Source organism: Desmodus rotundus, chromosome X (assembly GCF_022682495.2).
Source record: "Desmodus rotundus isolate HL8 chromosome X, HLdesRot8A.1, whole genome shotgun sequence".
In the NCBI taxonomy this organism is placed as follows: Eukaryota; Metazoa; Chordata; class Mammalia; order Chiroptera; family Phyllostomidae; genus Desmodus; species Desmodus rotundus.
In genome coordinates this window covers 59,223,427-59,238,637 of record NC_071400.1, presented here as the reverse complement: position 1 = coordinate 59,238,637, position 15,211 = coordinate 59,223,427, and the positions used below count along the sequence as shown (strand labels likewise).

Sequence of the window (15,211 nt, the reverse complement as noted above, 5' to 3'; positions counted from 1 at the left end):
ACCAATGGAACAGAACAGAGAGCCCAGAAATAAACTCAAGTCTTTACGGTCAATTAATATTTGACAAAGGAGGCAGGAGCATAAAATGGAGCAAAAACAGCCTCTTCAACAGATGGTGTTGGGAGATCTGGACAGCTACGTGCAAAAAAATGAAACTCGATCACCAACTTACGCCATACACGAAAATAAACTCAAGATGGATAAAAGACTTAAATATAACTCGTAACACCATAAAAGTCCTTGAGGAAAACATTGGCAGGAAAATCTGAGACATTCCACGCAGCAACATCCTCACAGACACATCCCCTAAAGCAAGGGGCATAAAGGAAAGAATAAACAAATGGGACCTAATCAAAATAAAAAGCTTCCGCATGGCTAAAGAAAACAGCACCAAATTACAAAGAGAACCAACAGTATGGGAAAACATATTTGCTAATGATACCTCAGAGAAGGGCCTGATCTCAAAAATATATAAAGAACTCACACGACTGCACTCCAGGAAGACAAACAACCCAATTAAAAAATGGGCAAAGGACTTGAACAGACACTTCTCCAAGGAAGACACACAGAGGGCCCAGAGGCATATGAAAAGCTGCTCAGCATCACTAGCCATCAGAGAGATGCAAATTAAAACCACAATGAGGTATCATCTCACACCAGTCAGAGTGGCCAGCATAAACAAATCCACAAACAAATGTTGGAGAGGATGCGGAGAAAAGGGAACCCTAGTGCACTGTTGGTGGGAATGCAGAGTGGTGAGGCCACTGTGGAAAACAATATGGAATTTCCTCAGAAAACTAGAAATGGAACTGCCCTTTGACCCAGCAATTCTGCTGCTGGGATTATACCCTAAGAACCCTGAAACACCAATCCAAAAGAACCTGTGCACCCCAATGTTCATAGCAGCACAATTTACAATAGCCAAGTACTGGAAGCAACCTAAGTGCCCATCAGCAAACGAGTGGATCCAAAAACTATGGTATATTTACACAATGGAATTCTATGCAGCAGAGAGAAAGAAGGAGCTTATACCCTTTGCAACAGCATGGATGCACCTGGAGAGCATTATGTTAAGTGAAATAAGCCAGGCGGTGAGGGACAAATACCATATGATCTCACCTTTAACTGGAAGATAATCAATAGAAGAAAAAAGCAAACAAAATATAACCAGAGACATTTAATTTAAGAACAATCTAACAATAGCCAGGGGGGAGTGGGGTGGGAACAGTGGGAAGAGGGGATTACAGGAACTACTATAAAGGACACATGGACAAAATCAAGGGGGAGGGTGGAGGTGGGGGAGGGAGGTGGGTTAAACTGGGTTGGGGTGGAGGGATGGGGAGAAAAGGAATAGAACTGTAATTGAATAACAATAAAAATTAAAAAAAAATAAAAGAAACTGCCAAAATATTTTCCAAAGTATTCTTTAGCATTATATATTTCCACCAGTGATTCATGAGGTTCCATTTTCTCCAAATTTTTGCCAACACTTGATATTTTCAGTCTTTTATTTTATCCATTATAGTTCACATATAGCGTTGTGGTGATTTTAGTTTCCCTAATGACTACTTAGACATCTTCTGAAGTGCTTATTAGTTAACAAAATATCATTTTGTTAAATGTATATTTAAGTTTTTTGCTCATTTTCAAATCAGGCTGTTTCTCTTCTCATTTTGGAGAAGAGTTACTTATATTAATTTTATGGATCATGATTTCAGTATCCTATATAAGAAATCTTTGCCTGACTCAAGGTAACAAAATTTTATCCTATGATTCTTAATGAAGTTCTAGCTCTTACATTTTTGTTTATGATTCATTGGAGTTGATTCTTTTGCTTACAGTGTGAGGTAAAGTTCTATGTTCATTTTTTTCTCACTTAGATATCATGTTCTCCCAGAATGATTTACTGAAAAAGCTATCCTTTCTCCACTGAATTACATTGCCACCTTGGTAAAAACTCAATTAACTATAAATGGGAAACTTTATTTCTGGGCTTTCTATTCTTTTCTTTGGTCTACATTGTTTATCTTTATGCCAAACCCATACTATATGGATTACTGTAGCTTTATGGCATGTTTTTAAATTGGAAAGTTAAAGTACTTACCATTTTTTCTTTTTTGTCTTAAAATATGTTTTGGCTACTCTATATCCTGTGTATGCCCATAGAACTTTTAAGATAAGTTTGCCCTTCTTAAAAAAAAAAAAGCTTCTGAGATTTTGGTAAGGAATGTGTTGAATCTATAGATTAAATTGGAGAGAACCTTAATGATATTAGGATATATACAATCATGGAATGTCTGAACATGCAATTTGCATTTTAAAAAGTTTTACTTCTTGCTTTTCATTTTTTATTTCTTTAATTTATTTTGATTGCCTAAATTTTTAAACAGCTTTATTGAGATACAATTTAAGTGTCATATTATTCACCTTTTTAAAGTATACAACTTAATGTTTTTAGTGTATTTACAGCATTGTGCAGCCATCGCCAATATCCAATTTCATAAGATTTTAGTCACTCCAAAAAAGCAACTCCATACCCATTAGTAGTCACTCTCTGTTGCTTTCCTTCTTGTACTGGTTAAAATCTCCAAGACAAAGTTAAATAAGAGAATGTAGACATTCTTATTTGTGATTTTAAGGAGAAATGGTATTTTATCCTTAAGTGTGATGCTAGATGTAACAATTTCATAAAAGTCCTTTGCCAGTTGAGAAAATTCCTTTCTTTTCCTAGGTTTTTTTTGTGTGTGTGTGTGAGAGAGTTTTATATCATGAATGGATATTGGATTTTATCTTTCTTTTTTTACCCTTGCTCTCCTTCAATTTGATTCTTCACATAGCTGCCTGGATAACCCTAAAATGTTAGTCAGATCAAAGCTAGTCTACTGAAAATCATGCAACACCTCCACATTTTACTTAGAGTGAAAGTCAAAATACCCCAAGAGGCCTTACACTACCTAAACCATTCCCCATAGTTTCCTCTTTGAACTCATCTTCTATTAATCTTACCCCTTGATCTCTCCACTACAACCACAGTCACCTAGCTGCTATTATTTGAGTACTTTGGGCACACTTGTACCTCAGGGCCTTCGCATTTTCTACTCCCACTGCTTTGAATGTCCTTTCTCCAGGTGTTCACAGGGCTCACTGTCATTTCCTTCAGGTCACCTTCTCAGTGAATTATTTATTGAACACCCTATGGAAAAGGGCAACTCTTCCCCAATACTTTCTACTCACATCTTATTTTTCTTCCTGAGGCATATTGCTTTCTAATATACTATAATCTAGTTATGTTTTTTAAATTTTTTGTCTTCCTGCTACTCAATATAAGCTCAATGATCTTTATATTCTTGCTAATGTACTTTCATTACTTAGAATAATATCTGGCACATAGTAGATGATCAAAAATATTTGTTGACTACACCAATAAGTTAGAAAACTTTTAGTCAGTTCTGTAGCATAGTGGTTGGGTGATTTGAGCAATTTACCTTCCTTCTGTTGTATGACATGTAATGTGTATATAAGAATAAAACTGGAGAGAGAGAACATGGTGGCAAGATAGGTGGGAGCAGAGTCCACTTCCCCCTGGGCACCAGTGAAACACCTAGCTGATCTTCTGAGAAACAGAGTGAACAGCCAACAATATTCCAGGATATATGAAGATTGGAGACCAAAAATTGTAGAGGACATTGAAAAATCAGACAGTAAGAAGAGTACTTAAGGACAATAAGGTCCCTGGGACCAGCACAAGGACCAGGGCAGCTGAAGCCCCCATCCTAGTGCCTGCTGGGTCTGCTGCAAGATTCTTGGGAGAGAGCCAGGCTGGCCTGTGTGAGAGGCCAAGTGCTTGTTTGGGGGTGGGGTCTTGAATAGGAGGAATTTCTTGAAAAGAAAAAAAAAATAGACGTTCAGTGGCTATTTGGAAAATTCTCTGCAGCACCTGCTGGCCTCTTGCACCCCCACCCCAACAACCCCTGGATGGTGCACACCAGATCAGAAGCTCCGGCGCACAAACCCGAAGCCCTGGTTCAGAGCATACCCAGATCAGCAGCTGGCTGCCGCATGCCCCTGAAGCATAGGGGAGGGAACACTTCCACCTAGCCCCTGTGCACAGAGCCCTGCAGGGCCTATTGGCTCTCTAAGAGGAAGGCCGAACACCCAGCAGAGGAGAGCTGCAGGGCTAGGGGAGATGGTAGTCCCCGGAAAGACTTGACTCAGTAGGGGGCTGAACTACCCTGCAGGGGCACTGAGAGTCCCTAGCATCTAGGACAGCAAAGAGCAAGAAGGTGGTGTGTGAGTTGCCCCTAATTGGTGCACCTCAAGGACAGTGCAACTGGTGCACTAAAGGCCTATGCCAAGAGCAGAAGGGCACTGAGGAACTGGGCTGGAGGCTGGACAACAGTGAGGAATGTGGTTCAGGTAGGGAGAAAAGGGAAACCAGTCCTTCCCCAGCCTGACCCAGACAGGAAGACCAGCAGAACTGGCCTGACTGGTTTAAAGCCAGCAGAAGGCTTTTTTTTTTTTTTAAATTCCTTCTTCCTTTCTGTCCTTCTTTCTTTTTTTAATTCCTTCTTCCTTCCTCCCTCCCTTTCCTTTTCTTTTTTATTCCTTCTCCCTGCCATCTTTTATTTATTTATGTATTTATTTTAATTATAATTTTTAAAAAAATTCCTTCTTCCAATCCTTCCTTCTTTCTTTTTTATTCTTTCCTCCTTCCTTCCTTCCCTTTTTTAGTCCCTCTTCCTTCCTTTCTTCTTTCTTTATTTTATTTTTGAAAAGAATTCCTTCTAACTTTCCTTCATGTTTCTTTTTTTATTCTTTCTTCCTTCCTTCCTTCCTTCCCTCTTTCTCTTTTTTTTTTCTTCTTTTCCCACAGGTGAGACAATAAAACCTGGAGCTGTTAAAAGTACAGAGTTAGACCCAAACAAGGGTCATCCTAACAACAGAGACAATGAGACAAATTTCACTTTGCTATTCCAGAGAGCTTCCAAGGTGGGAGCAGTGAACACCAGTACACCTGCTGGAAGAGGAAAACCCACCAACAAAGGAAGCACCAACAGATAACAATGGAAGAAGGTGAAGGAGAGAGTGGAAGCCACACTAACCTCAATCCAGGACTGATATGGAAATACAAGTAAACAGTGGGGATATTACCCAGAACAAACAACTGAACAAGAGCAAGAGAGAAGCCTCAAAACCTTGTACACACAGAAGAATCAGCTTCAACACAACCTGCCCACACCTGCACAACAGAATACAACACGTGGTGGATGCAGTGACCCTCAGTTAACCATCTGGAGGGAAGGACCCACCAAAAAAAAAAGCCAACAATCAAAATACAAAGACATACAGACAGCCAACATAAATGACAGCCCAATACCAGCGACCTCAGGAGATTAAGTAGACTGCATCACTGAATCCCACAGGCATTCTACCATAGAAGTTCACACCATAAACCCAGGGAGTCAGAACAGATCAATTTAAGAAGCAGAGACAAACAAGAAGAATCTCACAAATAATGGGAACACAAAGAAACAACCCCCAAATGAAATGAAAGGAAGAATTCTCAGAAAGAATGCTAAATTAAATAAAGGCAAGTCAACTATCAGATATTGAGTTCAAAACAATGGTTATAAGGAAGCTCAATGAGCTCACTGAGAATTACCAAAAACTACAGGGAAGCTACAAGGAGCTTACTGCAAATTACACAAGCATGAAAAAGGACATAGAAACTATCAACAAGGGCCAAGAGGAAATGAAGAATACAATTTCTGAACTGAAGAACACAGTAGAAGGAATCAAAAGTAGGCTAGATGAAGCAGATGATCAAATCAGCAAGCTGTAGGAAAAGGGAGGAAGAAACACCCAGAAAGAGCAAGAAAAGGAAAAGAGGCTCAGAAAGAATGAACAGGGATTAAGGGAAATGAAGGACATGAAATATAATAATATCCATACAATAGGGATACCAGAAGGAGAAAAAGAGCAAGGGATATAAAACCTGTTTGAAAAAGTAATGATGGAAAATTTCCTTAATTTGATGAAAGAAAAAGTCACACAAATCCAGGAAACACAGAGAGTCCCAAGCAAAGGGAACCCAAAGAGGCCTACTTCCAGACACACGATAATTAAAATGGCCAAATTCCAAGATAAAGAGAGGATCTTAAAGGCAGCAAGGGAGGAAAAGGAAGTAACATACAAGGGAGCCTTGATAAGGTTAGCAGCTGACTTCTCAATGTAAAAGTTTCAAGCCAGAAGAGAATAGCAAAAACATATTCCAAGTAATGAGAACCAGAGGACTGCAACCAAGGCTACTTCACGCAACAAGGCTCTCAATCAAGATAAAAGGCCAAATAAGGAGTTTCCCAGAAAAAGAAGTCTAAAAGAAAAATTTCCACCAAACCAGCTCTGCAAGAGATGCTAAAGGGACTGCTTTAAGGAAAGGAAGGAAAAGAGAGAGGGAGAGGAACACAGATACAAGAAAATGGCAATGAATAAGTACCTATCCATAATAACCTTAAATGTAAATGGAGTAAATCCCCCAACCAAAAGACAGAGAATAGCTGAATGGACAAGAAAGCATGTCCCAGACATATGCTGCCTACAAAAGACCCATCACAGGACGAAAGACCTACACAGACTGAAGGCGAATGGCTGGAAAGAAATTTTCCAAGTAAACAGACAGGGAAAAAAAGCCGGGGTGGCTATACTCATATCAGACAAAATAGACTTCAAAAAAAAAAAAAAAAAAAAAAAGAGCCATAAAGTGAGACCCAGAAGGTCACTTCATAATACTCAAAGGAAGAATCCACCAAGAAGACATAAGCATTGTAAATATATATGCACCCAACATAGGAGCACCCAAATACATAAAGGAAATTTTGGAGGACTTCAAGAAAGATATTGACAGCAACCTAATTATAGGAGGGGATATTAACACCCCATTGTCAAAGACGGACGTATCTTCCAAACAAAATATCAACAAAGATATTGTGTCATTGAACAATACCCTAGATGAAATGGACTTAACTGATATATATATAGAGAGAGAGAGCCTTCCATCCCAAAGAAGCAAAGTACACCTTTCTTTCAAATGCACATGGAACATTTTCAAAGATAGACCACATGATAGGACACAAAACAAGCCTCAACAAATTCAAGAAAATTGAAATCATATCAAGCATTTTATCTGACCACAAAGAACGAAAACTAGAAAACAACCCTGAGGAAAAAAAAAAAACCAATACACTCAAAATCATGGAGACTGAATAGCATGCTATTAAACAATAAATGGGTAAAAAACGAGATTAGGGAAGAAATCAAATTTTCTGGAAACAAATGAAAATGAACTTACAACAGTCCAAAACATATTGGACACTGCAAAGGTAGTCCTGAGAGCAAAGTTTATAGCAATACAGGCCTACCTGAAAAAGATATAAATGTTTCAAACAAACAACCTAACCCTATGCATACAAGAACTCCAGGAACTACAACACAGACAGCACAGAACAAGTAGAAGGAAGGAAATAACCAAGATCAGAGCAGAGTTAAATGATATAGAGAGTAAAAGCACAATTCTAAGGATCAATGATTCCAGGAGCTTGTTCATTGAAAAGATAAACAAAACTGACAAGCCTTTAAGCAGGCTCATCGAGAAACAAAGAGAGAGGATCCAAATAAACACAATTCGAAATGAAAGAGGAGAGATTACAACTGATACCACAGAAATACAAAAGATTGTAAGAAATTACTATGAAGAACTATATGCCATGAAATTTGAAAACCTAGGTGAAATGACACAAATCTAGAAAAATATAATCTTACAAAACTCAAGAAGAAGCAGAAAACCTGAACAGACCAATAACAGCACATGAAATTGAAGCAGTAACCCAAAAATTCCGAACACACATAAGCCCGGGACCACATGGTTTCACAGGACAATTCTACAAAGCATTTAAGGAAGAGCTAAGTCCTATCCTTTACAGACTATTCCAAAAAATCCATAATGATGGAAGACTCCCAAACTCTTTTTATGAGGCCAGCATCATCCTAATCCCAAAACCAGATAAAGACACAACGAAGAAAGAAACCTTCAGGCCAATATTGCTGATGAATATAGATGCTAAAATTCTCAACAAAATATTGACAAACAACATACAGCAATATATTGAAAAGTTCATACACCATGAGCAAGTGGGATTCATCCCAGGGTTGAAATGATGGTACAATTTCAGAAATCAATAAACATAATACATCACATAAACAAGAGCAAAGACAAAAATCACATGATCATATCAATAGATGCAGGAAAACATTTGATGAGGTACAGCACCCATTTCTGATAAAAACACTCAGCAAAGTGGGAGTAGAGGGAGCATTCCTCAACATGATAAAGGCCATATAAGAAAAACCTACAGCCAACATCATACTCAATGTACAAAACCCAAAATCTTTTGCACTAAGATGAGGAACAAGACAAGGTTGTCAACTTTCACCACTTATATTAAACATAGTATTGGAAGTTTTAGCCACAGTAATCAGACAAGAAAATGAAATAAAAGGCATCCAAATTGGAAAGGAGGAAATGAAACTGCCATTGTTTACATATGACATGATACTGTACATAGAAAATCCTATAGACTCTACCAAAAAAACTGCTCGATATAATAAATGAATTTGGCAAAACAGCAGGATACAAAATCAATATCCATAAATCCAAGGCATTTTCATATTATACCAACAATGAAACATCAGAAGGAGAAATCAGGAAAAAATCCCATTTGATATAGCAAAAAGAAAAATAAAATACCTAGGAATAAACCTAACGAAGGACGTAAAACACCTGTACACAGAAAACTACACAACACTGAAGAAAGAAATCAAGGAAGATACAAGGAAATGGAAATATATATTGTGTTCATGATTCAGAAGAATTAACATCATCAAAATGGCCATACTACCTGAAGCAATTTATAGATTCAATGCAATACCTATTAAAGTACCAATGACATATTTCAGAGATATAGAACAAACACTTCAAAAATTTATATCGAAAAATAAATGACCCCAAATAACTGGTGCAGTTTTGAAAAAGAAGAACAAAGCAGGAGGGATTACAATACCTGATACTAAACCATATTGCAAGGTCACTATAATCAAGACAGCCTGGTACTGGCATAAAAACAGGCAGACAGACCAATGGAATATAACAGAGAGCCCAGAAATAAACCCAAGTCTCTATGGTCAATCAATTTTCAACAAAGGGAGCAGCCGTATAAAATGGAGTAAAATTAGCCTCTTCAACAAATGGTGTTGGGAAAGCTGGACAGCTACATGCAAAAAAATGAAACTCGGTCACCAACTTACACCATACACAAAAATAAATTCAAGGTGGGTAAAAGACTTAAATATTGGTCATGACACCATTAAAGGCCTAGAAGAGGACCTAGGCAGGAAAATCTCAGACATTCCACGCAGCAACATCCTCACAGACATGTCCCCTAAAGCAAGGGGCATAAAGGAAAGAATAAATAAATGGGACCTCATCAAAATAAAAAGCTTCTGTATGGGTAAAGCAAACAGAGCCAAATTACAAAGAGAACCAACAGTATGGGAAAACATATTTGCCAATGATACCTCAGACAAGGGCCTGATCTCCAAAATATATAAAGAACTCACCTGACTCCATTCTAAGAAGACAAGCAACCCAATTAAAAAATGGGCAAAGGACTTGAACAGACACTTCTCCAAGGTGGACATACAGTGAATCCAGAGACATATGAAAAATGCTCAGTATTGCTAGGTATTAGAGAGATGCAAATTAAAACCACAAAGAGATACCAGCTCACACCAGTCAGAAGGGCCCTCATAAACAAAGCAACAAACATCAAGTGTTGGAGAGGTTGTGGAGTAAAGGGAACCCTAGTGCACTGTTGATGGGATTGCAGACTGGTGCAGCCACTATGGAAAACAGTATGGAATTTCCTCAGAAAACTAAAAGTGGATCTGCATTTTAACCTGGCAATTCCACTGCTGGGATTATATCCTAAGAACACTGAAACATCAATCCAAAGTAACCCATGCACTCCAATGTTCACAGCAGTACAATTTTCAATAGCCAATTGCTGGAAGCACCCTGGGTGCCAATCAGTAAATGAATGGATCAAAAAACTATGGTACATTCAGCAGAAAGAGAGAAGGAGCTCCTACCTTTGTGACAGTATGGATGGAACTGGAAAGCATTATGCTAAGTTAAGTAAGCCAGGCAGTGAAAAACAAATACCGTATGATCTCACCTTTATCAGGATCCTAATTAACAAAGCAAACAAAGAAGCAAAATATAAACAAAAACACAGAAATTGAGAAAAGGTCGACAGTGTCCAGAGGGGTAGGGATGGGAATTTCAGGGGAAAAGGGTTAAGGGTTTGTAGGAACAATTATAAAGGACACATGGACAATAAGGGGGGTGGAAATGAGAGGGAGGTGGGGAGGGTTGAGGGTTAGGGTGGGGAGGGGGGAAAAGGCAGAGAACTGTACTTGAACAACAATAAAATTAGAGAAAAAAAAGAATAAAACTGGATGATTTCTGTAAGGCTCTTCCAGCTCTCAAATTCTAGGAAAGAGGCTATATGCCCATTGAAAAGATAGATTGAGATATATTATTAAGGAATCATATTAAGGTGTTATTTTGCCTGAAATCCTTAGAAAACCTGTCTTCCCCAAGCTACACCTCCTCTCTGCAAGGTCCCATGCTGGGCTCCTGGCACAGATGAAAGAGAAAACAAGACAGAACTCCATAACCTTATAGTAAGGAAAAAATTGATAATAAATAGAAAGAATATGTTTTATGACATTATATGTTAGGTGCTCTGGAAAAAGAAAGTGCATAGTAAGGCTTACTAACCATAGTGTGGGTGGTAAACTGAGTGGGGGTCAGGGTAGACCTCATTTAGAAGATAATAATGAAATATTTGAAAGAGGTATGAGAACATAGTGAGTGCAAATACCCTGATATAAGAGAGACTGGTATGTGGAAAGAGCACTAAGGAAGCCAGTGTGACTGGAGTAGAGTGAGCAAGGGAGGGCATAGTAGGAGATAAGCCAGAGAAGAACAGAGGACAAGATCATGCAAGACCTTGTAAGCTATAGCAAGGACTTTGGCTTTTACTCTGAATAAGATGAGTAAGCACTAGAAGACTGTTGTATAGAGAATATACCATAAGGGTAAATGGTGAAAGCAAAGAGTCCAGTTAGGGGGCCATGGCAGTAGCAAACCTTTAAGTTATTACTCTGGTGGAATAAAAACCAACTGTTGTGCAGCAAAGGCAGGGTGACAAGGGAGCCAAGGTGCTGCAAAGCACACTAAAATGAGGGCGATAACTGAGGGAGTTGTGTGTGTCAACTCACAAAGCTGAAAAGGGCCTCTTTCCCATCTGTATCCCCATTGTACCCTTTTTTCTCTTTTTATTATAATTTTATTGTTGTTCAATTACAGTTGTCCCAATTTTCCGCCACACATTGCTCTCCCTTGCCCCACCCACGCCCCTCCCTCAATCATTCCCCACCCTGTTGTCCATTACCATGGGTCCTATATAATACATGTTCCTTGACTAGATCCTTCCCCTTCTTTCCCCTGTTTTCCCCCTTCCCACACCCCAATGGTCACTGTCAGTTTGTTCTTTATTTCCATGTTTCTGGTTCTATTTTGCTCATTTGTTTGTTTTGTTATTAAATTCTACTTATAGGTGAGATCATATGGTATTTGTCTTTTGCTCCCTGGCTTATTTCACTTAGTATAATACTCTCCCCTATACTTTTTATTCTCAAAGAAGGGAATTTTCTGGATTGCCTCCTACTTCCTGTCTTACCTTTGCATAAAAATCAGCAGGCCAAACTGTGGACTAGGACTGAAGGACTGTGATTTCAATGTTACACTTTGAGGGGTTTCTGATTGTTGAAAATTCCACTAAAGACTATTTTCTGTAAATTAAAACCACAATGAGATATCACCTCACACCTATCAGAATGCTTTCGTTGATAGATCAACAAACAATGACTATTGGAGAGGAAGTGAAGAAAAAGAAACCCTTTTGCATTGTTGGTGGGAATGCAGATTGGTGCAGTCACTGTGGAAAGCAGTATGGAGTTTCCTCAAAAAATTAAAAATGGAACTGCTTTGTGAATCAGTGATTTCACTTCTGGGAATATATGCTAAGTATCCAAAGACACTGATCAGAAAGAATATATGCATGTCCATTGCAGAGTTATTTACAATAGCCAAGATTTGGAAGCAGTCCAAGTGCATATTAATGTCCAAGTGGATAAAAAAAGCAGTGGCACATATATACCAAAGAATATTACTTGGTCATAAAAAAGAATAAAATCTTACCATTTGCTATATCATGGACGGACCGAGAGGGTATTATGCTAAGTGAAATAAGTCAGTCAGAGAAATACAAATAGCATAGAATTTCACTTACATGTGGAATCTAAACAACAAAATTAACAAAATTGAAACAGATTTATAGACACTGAGAACTTACTGATTGCCAGAGGGAAGGATTGTTAGGGAACTAGGTGAAAAAGATGAAGGGATTATGAAGTAAAGATTGGTAGTTACAACATAGTCAGTCATGGGAATGTAAAGTATAGCATAAGGAATATAGTCAATAATATTGTAATAACTATGTTTCATGCCAGGTGGGTACTAGAAATATTGAGGGAACATTTGTAAAGTATATGATTGTCTAACCACTATGCTGTACACCTGAAAGTAATACAGAATAATATTGAATATAAACTCTAATTGAAAAATAAAATAAAAATATTTCACTTATTTTTAAAAAAGACTGTTTGCTGTAGAGTACATCTCTAGGATTTATTCATCATGCATAACTTATTCACCTTGCATAACTTAGTGCTGTCTCCCCAAAGTCCCAGCCCCTGGAAACCACCATTATATTTTCTGCTTCTATGAGTTTGACTATTTTATATTCCACTTATGAATGAGATCATACTATATTTGTCTTTCTCTGTCTGGCTTATTTGAGTTAGCATAATGTCCTCCACTATCGTTGATGTTGCAAATGGCAAGATTTTCTTTTTCAAGGCTAAATAATATTCTATTCTATTTTATTTTTCTTTTTAGATTTTTATGTATTTATTTTTAGAGAGAGAGGAAGGAAAGGAGAAAGAGAGGGATAGAAACATCAGTATGTTTGCCTCTCAATACACCCCCTACTGGGGACCTGGCTGGCAACCCAGGCATGTGCCCTGACTGGGAATTGAGCCAGCGACCCTTTGGTTCACAGCCTGTACTCAATCCACTGATCTACACCAGCCAGCCCTTTTTTTTTTTTTTTTTTGTTGAAGCACAGTTGTCTCCACTTTCCCACCCCTACCCTCCCTTGCACCACCCACCCCCATCTCCCAACCTCAATCCTACCCCCCTTTGGCTTTGTCCATGGGTCCTTTATACATGTTCCTTGATGACCCTTCCCCTTTTTTCCCCCATTATCCCCTCCCCCTCCTCTCTGGTTAGTGTCATTTGTTCTTTATTTCAATGTCTCTTGTTATATTTTTGCTTGCTTGTTTGTTTTGTTGATTAGGCTACACTTATAGGTGAGATCATATGGTACAATGAGATACTACTTCACACCGGTCAGAATGGCCATCATAAACAAATCAATAAACAACAAGTCTAGTCCATTATATTTTCTTATCTATTCATCTTGTGATGGGCACTTAGTTGCTTCCATGTTTTGGCTATTGTGAATAATGCTGCAGTAAACACGGGAGTGCAGATATTTCTTTGAGATCCTGATTTCAATTCCTTGGATATATATGCTCAGAAGTATAGGATCCAATTACTGGATCCTATAGCAGTTCTTTTTAAAATTTTTGAGGAATCTCCATATTGTTTTCCATAGTGGGTACCCCAATTTGTAGTCCCACCAACAGTGCACAAGGGTTCCCTTTTCTTCACATCCTTATCAGTGCCCATCCCTCCTAAGCAAGAAGTGTATGGGAAGGAAGACAGGAAAGTTATTATAAATCAGTTCTGCTTCTAATCAGAAATCAGTACCTGTTTGCTTTTATTACCTATTTGTTGTTTTATTTTCCATACCCCAAGAACTGCAGGATAGACATAAAGTAATTTCCTCTTGGAATTACTCATAAGAGGCAGCATCTTAAACATACTAATATAAGTGGAGAGAAAAAAAATTTCTTTATTAAACTCATGGAGTTTTTTAAGTATCCAACACAAGGAAGAGGTTTCTCAGTGAAATACATTAATCTTGTGTCAAACTCTTTGAGTCATAAAACTCCCTTTATACCTTAAGAACAAAGGGGATGCCCTGGCTGGTGTGGCTCAGTGGGTTGAGTGCCAGCCTGTGAACTGAAAGGTCACTGGTTTGATTCCCAGTCAGGGCACATGCCTGGGTTGCAGGCCAGGTCCCCAGTGGGGGGCATGTGAGAGGCAAGCAATCAATGTATCTCTCACACACTGATGTTTCTCTCCCTCTCTTTCTCCTCCCTCCCCCCTCTCTAAAAGTAAATAAATAAACTCTTTATAAAAAAAAGAATAAATGGTGGATTGGTGAGATTGTGTAGGCTAATTTGGGAATTTAGGTTTTCTTCCAGGACACATAAGAAATTTTTTAAGTATCTAAGGGATTAGTTAGAGCTGCAAGGATGCTTGCTGTCTAGTTCCAACCTATACTGTTTAAATAGGGAAACTGATAGAAAAGGTGGGTAAATATTTTCTGAAGAGCACACACTTGATTTCTGCCTACCATCCTAGGTAAGGTTATTGCCAATAAACACCTGAGTATGTTTGCGTTAGTCAGCCTGTGTTAGTCAGCCTGCCTTGAGAAATATCTAGTGCTGCTGCTCTTATCACTTGTGAGGTGTCACATATTCATCCAATTTAACAATTATCCAGGATTGGAGATACTTACCACTTGGCAACTTACAACTCCAAGGGCATGGTAGTGAGTGAATCCAATATAAGTAGGGTCTATACAGGTTAGCTAGACATAGTTCATCAAAGCTAGGTTCCAAAGAATTCTGAATTTTGCTGTGTGGGTCCCATTTCTATGTAGGAGTCTACTATCTAGGCCAAGGAGAATTGAGGCTCAAAAACTTTGAAAGAAATAAGAGAAGAAACCTTGGAATAGATTATTTGGACAGACTAATGCAGGGGAATGAGTTTGGG

The 15,211-nt window shown here is 38.4% G+C and overlaps 1 protein-coding gene across 2 annotated transcripts in view; it reads left to right on the top strand.

Annotated features, from left to right (window-relative positions):
- GABRA3 (gamma-aminobutyric acid type A receptor subunit alpha3) overlaps nt 1–15,211 on the top strand; it is a 413,998-nt gene that overhangs the window by 266,782 nt on the left and 132,005 nt on the right. The gene's annotated exons all lie outside the window — the stretch shown is intronic.